This window comes from Nerophis ophidion, linkage group LG24, assembly GCF_033978795.1.
Source record: "Nerophis ophidion isolate RoL-2023_Sa linkage group LG24, RoL_Noph_v1.0, whole genome shotgun sequence".
Taxonomy (NCBI): Eukaryota; Metazoa; Chordata; class Actinopteri; order Syngnathiformes; family Syngnathidae; genus Nerophis; species Nerophis ophidion.
The window spans coordinates 36255835-36268422 of NC_084634.1; positions in this window are offsets into that span (position 1 = coordinate 36255835).

Consider the following 12588-nt stretch of genomic DNA (forward strand, 5'->3'; position numbering starts at 1 on the left):
GCCAATTGGACTTTATCCCATTTAAAACATGTTATCAAAATTCTAAATTTACTAATCCATAAACACTAATTTTTTCAAAGATTCAAATCTTTTTTTTTGGTGTAATTTCAAAGTTGAAATTGAAGATAATGTGTCTAAATTTAAATTCATTTTTTTCATGTTTTCTCTTTAAAACCATTTTCATTTCTCTACAAAAACCTTCCATAAAAGAATGTACCTCATTTTAAAAAAAATAGATTTATGTATTAAAAGTTGAGCAAATTGGCTGTTTCTGGCAATTTATTTGTGTATCAAACTGGTAGCCCTTTGCATTAATCAGTACCCAAGAAGTAGCGCTTGGTTTCAAAAAGGTTGGTGACAAACATTCCATTCTAAAAACGAAACTTTGCCATTGCTGTTTGACCACCCTTTCAACTATGCCAATTAACGTTTGAGCTCTTATATCTGAATTTCCAGTTCAAGCCTTTAGTCTTATTGCAGACTTCATTTCTCAATTCAAAGGTTCCAGCTCATTTTGGGCAATTTTTGTTTTTACTGTCACTAACTCATTCCTCAACTGTTCTGAAATTTTTACCTGAGTCTAATCTCAAAGTTTGAGTAATGTACCTGAACTATACAATAATCCAAATCTGAGTTGGTTTTGTGATGGAGCACTTGACTCAAACGCTTATTTAAATCAGTCCCACTGAAATTCATGTGGTGCTTGCCTATTTAAAAAAACTAACAAAAATTGCATGTATTTAAAACAGAATATGCTTTTACAGCATTTACCTTTTTACAAAACTCTTTCCAGCTGCTTCAATCAGTATCTGCAATATTTTCATGGATAAATGTTTTTTTTTGACTCGTTAGTATTCCGGCCTTCACACCCACTTTTGTGCTCCCATTGTTGGAAAAAAATAGTTTCTATATTTGATAGTAAACCCAGATTGTGCGGATGATTTTAGCAATGCCAACTGACAGATGCTTTTAACTCAAAGTATAATTCTCCACAGTTAAATCACTCTTCAAGGTACCACTGTATATGCAAAGCAAGTTTTTTTTTCTTTAAATCACAGGTTCTCAAATCTTGAACTGAGTAGTGCAAGGTCTGGGTTGCAAACAGTCACTTGAAGAATAGATTGAAGTGTAAATTGACTGACTTAATTACCGCGTGAATCAAAAATGGCCTCAACTTGACGAGATAAGCCAGTTGGTGTGATGGCTCACCTATTGCACTTAGCCATGTTTGGTGGCAGTTAGAGCTACTTTTCTGCCTTCCTTCTGGGGCCTCATGTATTAAACTTGTGTACGCCCTTTTTATTTATAGCCAAGATGAGGTGTACAGAGTGAACTGGACCTGGTGCTTCATGGCTGACATGCAATTATCTAAATCATGGGTCACCAACGCAGTGCCCGCGGGCACCAGGTTGCCTGTAAGGACCTGATGAGTCGCCTGCTGGCCTGTTCTAAAAATAGCTCAAATAGCAGCACTTACCAGTGAGCTGCCTCTATTTTTTTAATTGTATTTATTTACTAGTAAGCTGGTCTCGCTTTGCTCGACATTTTTCATTTTAAGACAAAACTCAAATAGAATTTGAAAATCCAATAAGATATTTTAAAGACTTGATTTTTACTTGTTTAAATAAATTCATTTATTTTTTTACTTTGCTTATAACTTTCAGACAATTTTAGAGAAAAAATACAACCTTAAAAATGATTTTAGGATTTGTAAACACATACCTTTTAACTTACTTCCTCTTCTTTCCTGACAATTTAAATCAATGTTCAAGTATTTTTCTTTATTGTAAAGAATAAATACATTTTAATTTAATTCTTAATTTTAGCTTCTGTTTTTTCAACCGAATGTGTGAAAAACGTCTTCAAACTTATTGAAATTAAAAAAAAAAAAATCTAGAAAATCTGTAGAATCAAATTTAAATCGTATTTCAAAGTGTATTTTAACCTATAAGATGTCGTCTAAATTCAAAAATTAATTAGGAAAAATTACTAATGTTCCATAAATTCATTTTTCAATTTTTTCTAAAAGATTCAAATTAGCTAGTTTTTCTCCATTTTTTTCAGTTGAATTTTAAAGAGTCGAAATTGAAGATAAACTGTTTCGAAATGTAATTTTCATTTTTTTTTCGTGTTTTCTCCTCTTTTAAACCGTTCCAGTGTTTTTTTCATCAATCATTCTCTACAAAAAAACCTTCCATGAAAGGAAAAAAAATGTACCACGGATTGACAGAAACACTAATTTTTTTTATATATAGATGTATTTATTAAAGGTAAATTGAGAGAATTGGCTATTTCTGGCAATTTATTTAAGTGTGTGTCAAACTGGTAGCCCTTTGCAATTAATCAGTACCCAAGAAGTAGCTCTTGGTTTCAAAAAGGTTGGTGACCCCTGAGCTACAGGATGTGGATACTCATATCTGTCGCCATTCAGGCTTTGCCTTCATTTCAACAATATCAAAAGTTTAAGGCAAGGACTAAAAATGTACTTTTTTGCCTATGCATTTGATGCTTGATATTTATACTGAAGTGTATTATATGTAGGTGATTTTGCCACAGTTTTTAACTCCAGTGCAGCAGACTGTGGCGAGGACTGGGAAAACCTTGCATCACGTACGGCTGTGGCAACAAGTCCCCTCCTGTGTTCCAATACTAGAATAATCAAACAAGTCAACGTTTTTTGTATCCTTTCCACGATTTTCTAATCTGGCTGTTAGCAGGCTATACTGTACAAACACATTTTATTGTAAGATGAACAAATTATATTGGGGCACCCACGTCTTCTAAAGATTTACATATCATTGCAGTGACTTTTTAAATGAGTGTTTTGGCAAGGCACCTTCTTTCTGAAGCACAATTTCTTTTTTGGATTTTAGCCATTGTGCAGTTTTCAAAACACACAGAATTCTCACTTTCACCCCTCTTTCGATTACTTGAAACACGAGAAAGCCCTACTTACTGCCTGATACCAAATCCTGATTGGGCAGAGGGTGCGGAGCTCAGGTCCACAGCTAACTGATTTGTGTATTTATAAGGCGATCAGTAGAAAATTCCGTCCCTCTCTTCACCCAAGTGTCCAAAACTTGAGACCATAATTACAAAGTCGATCATGGATCTGCCTCCAAGGGTGTCCTAGTGCCAAGTCAACAAATGGACACCCTTATGTTTCAACCTTGTTATGAACAATCTGTGATGAGCACAAAAGTCCAATAACAAATCACCCCTTAGGTTCAGATCCGTGCAACCATTCGTCCAAATCACACCTCTCCAGGTTTCATTGTCAATGCCAACATGAGCATTGAAGTCCCCCAGCAGGACTTGGGTATCACCCGAGGGAGCACTTTTCAGTACTCTGGTATATTAAAAAAGGGTTGGTACTCTGAACTACTGTTTGGTGCGTAAGCACAAACAACGGTCAGGACCCGGCCCCTCCACCCAAAGGCGGAGGGAAGCTACCCTCTCCACTGGGTTGAAGTCCAACGTGCAAGCCTTAAGACCAGGGGCAACAAGAATTGATACCTCAGCCCGTCACCTCTCGCTGCATGCAACCCCAGACTTGAAGAGAGTCCAGTCCTTCTCAAGAGAACTTTTCCAGAGGCCTTGCAGTGCGCCGAAGTGAGTCCGACTATATCTAGCCGGAACTTTTCCACCTCACACACCAGCTCTGGCTCCTTCCCTCCCGAAGAGATGACGTTCCACGTCCCAAAAGCTGGTTTATGTAGCCGAGGAATCAGACTGCCAAGGGCCCTGACTTCGGCTGCCGCCCAGCTCACATCGCACCCGACCTCTATGGCCCCTGCTATGGCTGGTGAGACCATCTGCAGGGGGGCGGACCCACGTCTCTTCGGGTTGTGCCCGGTTGGGCCCCAAAGGGACATCGTGTTCCACCTCCAGGGCTGAATCCATAAGGGAGCCGCGGTGACCCACGTCCAGGCGAAAAAAATCCATGCCCTCGATTTTTGCTTTCCATTAAGGTCTTTGAGCTGCTCTTTGTCTGATCCCTCACCTACCTGTTTGTCTTGGGAGACCCTGTAAGCCCCTGGACAACATAACTTCTACGAACCCCGTTTCCATATGAGTTGGGAAATTGTGTTCGATGTAAATATGCCGAATGTCGAATATTTCCAAAAACAATTTGAAATGTGGACTCGTCAGACCACATAACACTTTTACACTTTGCATCAGTCCATCTTAGATGAACCCTGGGTCCAGAGAATTTGGCGCAGTGGTAGAGTGGCTGTGCGCAACCCGAGGGTCACTGGTTCAAATCCCACCTAGAACCAACCTCGTTGTGTCCTGAGCAAGACACTTCACCCTTGCTCCTGATGGGTGCTGGTTGGCGCCTTGCATGGCAGCTCCCTCCATCAGTGTGTGAATGTGTGTGTGAATGGGTAAATGTGGAAGTAGTGTCAAAGCGCTTTGAGTACCTTGAAGGTAGAAAAGCGCTATACAAGTACAACCCATTTATTATTTATCTGAGGGATCAAAGGTCACGGTCATTCAATGTCGGTGTCTGGCCATGCCGCTTACATGGCGTGATTTCTCCAGATTCTCTGAACCTTTTGATGATATTATGGACCGTAGATGTTGAAATCCCAAAATTTCTTGCAATTGCACTTTGAGAAACGTTCTTAAACTGTTTGACTATTTGCTCACGCAGTTGTGGACAAAGGGGTGTACCTCGCCCCATCCTTTCTTGTGAAAGACTGAGCATTTTTTGGGAAGCTGTTTTTATACCCAATCATGGCACCCACCTGTTCCCAATTAGCATGCACACCTGTGGGATGTTCCAAATAAGTGTTTGATGAGCATTCCTCAACTTTATCAGTATTTATTGCCACCTTTCCCAACAAATAAAAAAATGTTTATCAGTTTGAACATCAAATATGTTGTCTTTGTAGCATATTCAACTGAATATGGGTTGAAAAGGATTTGCAAATCATTTTATTCCGTTTGTATTTACATCTAACACAATTTCCCAAGTCATATGGAAACGGGGATTGTAAGATCATATGGACAGGCTAACTCCTCTCTACCAGCTCAGAAAGGAGAACATTGAAACATTCACATGGTGGGAGAGGGGTTAGTGCATGTGCCTCACAATACGAAGGTCTTAAGTAATCCCTAGTTCAATCCCGGGCCTCGGGATCTTTCTGTGTGGAGTTTGCATGTTCTCCCCGTGACTGCGTGGGTTCCCTCCCACCTCTAAAGACATGCACCTGGCGATAGGTTGACTGGCAACACTAAATGGTCCCTAGCGTGTGGATATTATCTGTCTATCTGTGTTGGCCCTGTGATGAGGTGGCGACTTGTCCAGGGTGTACACTGCATCCGCCCAGATGCAGCTGAGAGGTTCCAGCGACCCCAAAAAGGGACAATAAGCGTTAGAAAATGAATGGATTTAAGGATGGAACATTCACATGGAATTCCCTCATTTAGTGTTTGTTTTAATATTATTTCTGTGATATGACGCAAACCTTCCTAATGATTAGAAATCCCAGTGTTTATATTAAACATGCTTCACTGATGAGTGGATTTGGCGAGCGCCGTTTTGTCCTACTAATTTTGCCGGTCTTTGAACGCACCGTAATGTGTTTACATGTACACATTTTCTCGACGCTGCCACAGTAGGACGTGTTTTTTTTGTTGCCACTCCTTTGTCTCATATTGTCCAACAAACGTTTTAGGATGTGTGTGAATTCCCAAAGGTGAGCTTTGTTGATGTTATTGACTTGTGCGTAGTGCTAATCAGGCGTATTTGGACTGTAAGCTAATCAATGCTAACATGCTAGTTAGGCTAGCTGTAGTTACATATTGCATCATTATACCTCGTTTGTCGTTTAAAGTCCTACTGAAACCCACTACTACCGTCCACGTAGTTTGATAATTTATATATCAATGAGGAAATATTAACATTGCAACATGTGCCAATACTGCCGCTTTAGTTTACTAAATTGCAATTTTAAATTTCGCCCGGAAGTATCATGCTAAACCGTCGGGGTATGATGACGCGTGCGCGTGACGTCACGCATTGTAGAGGACATTTTGGTCCAGCACCGTTCACAGCTATAAGTCGTCTCTTTTCATCGAATAATTCCACAGTATAATGGACATCTGTGTTGCTGAATCTTTTGCAATTTGTTCAATTAATAATGGACACGTCAAAGAAGCAAGATGTAGGTGCGAAGCGGTGTATTGCGGCCGCCTTTAGCAACACACACACAGCCGGTGTTTCATTGTTTACATTCCCGAAGGATGACGGTGAAGCTTTACTACGGAGCAGAGCGGTCAAGCGGACATGGTTCCCTACCACATGTCAACCAGCAAGTTTCGGTGAGAAAAGGGTGGTAACAAGTCGGCTCTTACCGCAGACATGAGCGGAGAGCTTGTGTCGTTCATCCTGCACCTGTCAAAGAGGCAGCTGCGGACTCTTGCCTCCTCCCACCGGCCGCCCCCGACTGTCGGATGCTTCTAACGTGGAGGAAGCGTCGAATGCCTTTGCCTCATTGAGAAACGTGACTTCCCTCGGAGACACTGGCGGTCGCCACACCCGTGGCCACACCCCTCCGACCTTCAGGTTGTACAGGTACGACCATATAATCTCACTAAAACACTAGTAACACAATTAGCAGATAAGGGATTTTCCAGAATTATCCTAGTAAATTTGTCTATCTGAATCGCTCTGCCGTCTTTTTTTTTTTTCTCTAGACCTTCACTCTCACTTTCCTCATCCATAAATCTTTCATCTTTGCTCAAATTAATGGGGAAATGGTCGCTTTCTCGGTCCGAATCGCTCTCGCTGCTGGTGGCCATGATTGTAAACAATGTTCAGATGTGAGGAGCTCCACAACCCGTGATGTCACGCGTACATCGTCTGCTAGGCAAGGATTTTTTATTAGCGACCAAAAGTTGCAAACTTTATCGTGGATGTTCTCTACTAAACAGCAAAAATATGGCAATATCGTGAAATGATCACACATAGAATGGACCTGCTATCCCCGTTTGAATAAGAAAATCTAATTTCTGTAGGCCTTAAAATAAGGCAGTCTGAACCACTTTACAATTGCGCACAAAGATGTCAGGTTCAAACAGTGAACCATCTATTACAGTGGTCCCCAACCACTGGGCAGCGGCCCGGTACCTGGCCGTGGCCCGATTGGTACCGGGCCGCAGAATAATTTTTTTATAAATTTTTCTTAAAAAAAACACAAAAAAACACATTTTTTTTATTTTTATTTTTTATTAAATCAACATAAAAAACACAATATACACTTACAATTAGTGCACCAACCGCAAAAAACTCCCTTTTTCATGACAAAAACGTCCCTTTTTCATGACAAAGGAAAAAAAAAAGGATCAGGGAAAGTGCAAATAAAAGAGAAGGCGTAATATTCTCTTGTCAGAGTGTGGGACGACACTGTACAAGGGTACAGGTCTACGTGTTTCTCCTCATTGAGCTCAATTGAATCCAGTCTCTGTTTAATTCCTTGCTTCTTGTCTGTTTAATAGATGTCATCAGTGTTTGAACCTGTCTGTTGTATTCATTGTTAAAAATATTATACGGCTCTCACGGAAATACATTTTAAATATTTGGCTTTCATGGCTCTCTCAGCCAAAAAGGGTTCCTGACCCCTGCCCTACGCTCTAAAGCAGGGGTCTCTGACATGCGGCCCGCTAGACGTAATTTTGCGGCCCACACATTAATATGAAATTTTAATGTTGGTGCAGCCTTCGAGTTTTTTATGAATGGTGCTTGACAGCGTTGTGTAAATTTGGGTACAAAATGGCTCTGTCAACGTTCTGGGTTGCCTACCCCTGCGTTGGCGGAAAAGCGGCAAATGAGTGAAAGCGACAGAAACGTTGCCATGGAGACGAGGGTTTTCTTACGTGCCTGGCTGCAGCCACACCGCGACACCTGTCCGTCATTAAAAACCGTCCCCGATAACCAGGACAAATTCAAACCGTGTTGTTTTTTTTTATTGTTTAATTTGCATTGCCTCACACGATGAACACTACATATATTTCTATATGACGCCGGATAACACTCCGGGAGCCGCCACTTTTTTGCGTTCGTTATCCTGGTACTTTCCCTATTATCCACCGTCTGCCGTGTTGCTGTAGGGAGGAAAAGCGGAACAAAACACATTGCGGAACTAACGTTATTCTCCGTGTGTCGGCTAATTGCAAATATATTCCACAACCCCAAACATGTCTTTTTTTAGAGCCTGCAGGGAAGAGAAAGGTTAGTGATGAGCAAAGACAATTCCAGGAAAAGTGGGAGATGCAATATTTCTTTGTTGAGCACAGGGGAACCCCGACGTGTCTTATCTGCACAGAGAAACTTGGGGTGCACAAGGAATACAATTTGAAACGTCATTATACAACTAGACATGCTGAGGAGTATGCAAAAATGTTTTAAGAAATCTTTTCTTGTGGCCCAGCCTCTCCCAGACTCTGCATCCAGTGGCCCCCAGGTGAATTGAGTTTGAGACCCCTCCTCCAAAGGTACAGTCCCACGTGCTCCTCTATTTATTCGGTAGGTCCCTAATTAACATCACTGATTAGACACAATACATGATTATTCAGAATGGAACTGTGCTGGCACTCGTGATCTCGCCCAGTCTCTGTTCTGATTACCCCGTTGTGTGCTTTTGTGCAAATAGAAAAGTACAACTTCAGCACAATTGATAATAACTATAGCAACAGCTTTTAAGCATAAGAGTTGTGTGATAACTTATACATAATTATTCAAACGGTAGTCTTTTTAGATCAAACGCAAGACTCAAAGTAATAATACACACTATTTTATAGATTGCTCATTCTTTTTATTGCGTGGTATTTGGATCTTTGTAAATCAGGTCGATACTGTAGCTAACAACCAAATTCTATGAAGGCAATGTACTACTGTATTAGCACAGAAAAAAGTGCTGGAGCAGCATGTAATCATGATGCCTCCAGTCACGTTTCTGACTGCCAAGAATCGGCATAAAACCTCAAAGCATAGATAAACACTTCAGGAAAACATGTTTTTTAATAGACACATGACGTTCGGGAACGAGTTGAGTCTTTTGAACGGCTTTATCAAGTGAATGGAAAAACGATTCACAGTTTTAATTCGTTCATTTGAGAGCCGTCCTTTAAGCAAATTGCCCATGCAAATCAAATCATATCCAGAAGCAGACTTAATCAGCTTCATTGGCTTTAACGGAGTAATGACAGAGTTAAAAGTGGTCCCAGAAGGCTCTGTTCATGGGAAGGCTCACGCGTACGCAGGTAGTTAACCTCGATCCTGACCTCATGGTAAACTACCGGCCCGTGTATCACCTTCCCTTTATTTTGAAAATCACAGAAAAAATTGTTGCACAGCAGCTAAATGAACACTTGGCGTCTAACAGTCTCTGTGAACCCTTTCAGTCCGGTTTCAGGCTACCGTATTTTTACGTCGCTCAGGAGCATAAGTAGCACCTGCCGAAAATGCATAATAAAGAAGGAAAAAAACATATGTAAGTCGCGCTGGAGCATAAGTTGCATTTTTGGGGGAAATTTATTTGATAAAATCCAACACCAAGATTAGACATTTGAAAGGCAATTTCAAATAAATAAAGAATAGTGAACAACAGGCTGAATAAGTGTAGGTTATATGAGGCATAAATAACCAACTGAGAAGGTGCCTGCTATGTTAACCTAACATATTATGGTCAGAGTCATTCAAATAACTATAACATATAGAACATGCTATACCTTTACCAAACTATCTGTCACTCCTAATCCATAAATCCCATGAAATCTTATACGTCTAGTCTCTTACGTGAATGAGCAAAATATTATTTGATATTTTACGGTAATGTGTTAATAATTTCACACGTAAGTCGCTCCTGAGTATAGTCGCACCCCCGGCCAAACTATGAAAAAAACTGCGACTTATAGTCTGAAAAATACAGTAAATTACTCTATGGAAACAGCCCTCAGAAAAATGACTAATGATCTATTACTAACGATGGATGCTGATGCGTCATCCATGTTGCTGTTTCTTGATCTTAGCGCTGCTTTCGATACAGTCGATCATATTTGGAGATGTCCGATAATGGCTTTTTGCTAATATCCGATATTGTCCAACTCTTAATTACCGATTCCGATATCAACCGATACCGATATATACAGTGGTGGAATTAACACATTATGCCTAATTTTTTTGTGATGCCCCGCTGGATGCATTAAACAATGTAACAAGGTTTTCCAAAATAAATCAACTCAACTTATGGAAAAAAAAATGCCAACATGGCACTGCCATATTTATTATTGAAGTCACAAAGTGCATTATTTTTTTTAACATGCCTCAAAACTGCAGCTTGGAATTTGGAACATGCTCTCCCTGAGATAATCCTGATACCCACTACAACTATGGGAAATACTATACTTCGACTTTCACAAAGTCTAAGAAAGTGCATTATTCTTTTTTTTTTTAAACATGCCTCAAAACCGCTACAAAAGCAATGAAGGCACACAGCTTCAGCCCACAGTATACTACAGTAATAAGTAAACAATAACAGTCCTCATTTAGTGCAAGACTGCCTGGTATACTGTATAACAGGAAATTATACACTGGGATCAATCTGCACTGCTCTAACTTATTTGTATGAGTAACACAAATGTGCTGCAAGCTAGTGGTGAGTGCTTGAAGTGGCCTAGCAGTCAGCCAGAGCTTCTGAAATGCTGCGTTGAGACAGGGCATCTCCATTCACTGCAAGCTGCAAAGTGTGCGCCATGTTGTATTTATGTTTTTTCTCGGCGGAGTCTTTAAGCGACAACGGTGTGGTACTACTTTTTTTCTGTGTTCAATTTTCATCCATCTTCCACTTGTATTCATTGTCGATCTCCTTATGATTCTTGAAGAGGTGGGAGATCAAATTGCTCGTATTAAAAGGAAGAGAACAGAAAGTGCAAGATTGTCAGAGACATTTTAAAACAAGCTATTAGTGCACTTTTGTGCATGATGTCACTCAGATGACATCAAAACACTAAAAGTGCACTTTTTGTACAGAACGCCACTACAATAGTTTAAAACAAATAAAGTGCACTTTTGTGCATGATGTCACACAAGATAATTCAAGAACTGTCAAATAAAAATGTGCTGCATAATAGGAAATCAAATAGTGTATGTCCTTCACTATGTGGTAGGTTGCTTCTTTAATGTGTTTCATGTCCTTTGTTTTCTTTGATGTTTCCCTCTTAGACACATGTAAGAGGAATGTGTACTATGGCGATGAGGGTTTTTTTTCCCGTTTTTTTTCAATTGGTCTCAGTCTGGACCCCCTCTCCAGAGGCCCAGGCTTAGACTGATTCTTTATTCCCCCCCACACACATTTACCTGTTTCTTACCTTTTTTGTAAGCGGTGCCGGAAGTGGGCAGACCCATCAGCGATGCTTTTCCGTCTCCCTGTAATGTTTGACCTTGAATGGGATTGTGCTGAAAATGTTAATTTTCCTGAAGGAACTCTCCTGAAGAAATTAAGTACTATCTAACAAAACAGTCAGGTCAGTCAAACTTTAATAGATTACAAACCTGCGTTCTGACAACTCCGTTCACTCCCAAAATGAATAAACAGCTGTTTTATTTTCCCCGATTCAATAAACACGAAAAAAAAAAAGTCTGATACTGTTACGGTAAATCAGTGTAATCACAATATAGTAACACGGGAAATGGTGCAAAGCAATAACATATCAATAACTCAACTTCGCTCAAACGATAATGTCACACAACACACAAAATAAACATGTAAAGCTCACTTTAAGTATTTCCTCATTCACGAATCCCTCAAATTCTTCAGTGTTCGAATCAAACAGTTGGGCGAATACGGCATCCAACATTCTTGGCTCCGTCTCATCGAAGTCATTAAACGAGTCAGTGTCGCTGCTGTTAAATTTTCTCGCTGCTGCTCAATTCCCATGTTCTACTGTGTGACTGATCACCTTGAGTTTAAACTCTGTCGTAAGAATGTCTCTTAATAGGAGCCATTTTGGGGTCTTTATATAAACGGCTCCTCCCGCAGTCATGTATCCCAGCATGCACCGCACGCTTCTACGGGGGAAAATTAAGTTGGCAGTTGCTTACCGTAGTTGCAAGACTTCCATCCATCCATTTTTTTACCGCTTATTGTGGCTCAATATTGGTCCATATATATATATACATATATATATATATATATATATAAGCCGCACCGGATTATAAAGGCACACTGTCAGCTTTTGAGAAAATTTGAGGTTTTTAGGTGTGCCTTATACTGCAGAAAATACGGTAACTGTCTGCAGGTGTGGGAGAGTCTCAGCCCATGCCTGCCAACCACTGCACCAGACATGTTGCATCATCAGTGGAGAGAAATAGTTGATTTTCAATTCAGAAACTTAAAGTGTCTTAACTTAGTCTAACACATTGAACTACTCAAAATCTGTATTGGTGACTTTGATAAGGTTCCTAAACAGAAGACTTGAAATATTTTAGCAAATAGGCAATTTAGCTACACAACACAAATTCGGCAATCAACCGTTCAGATGACAAAACTACTCCGCAATATTAAACCAGCCTCCAGTTGA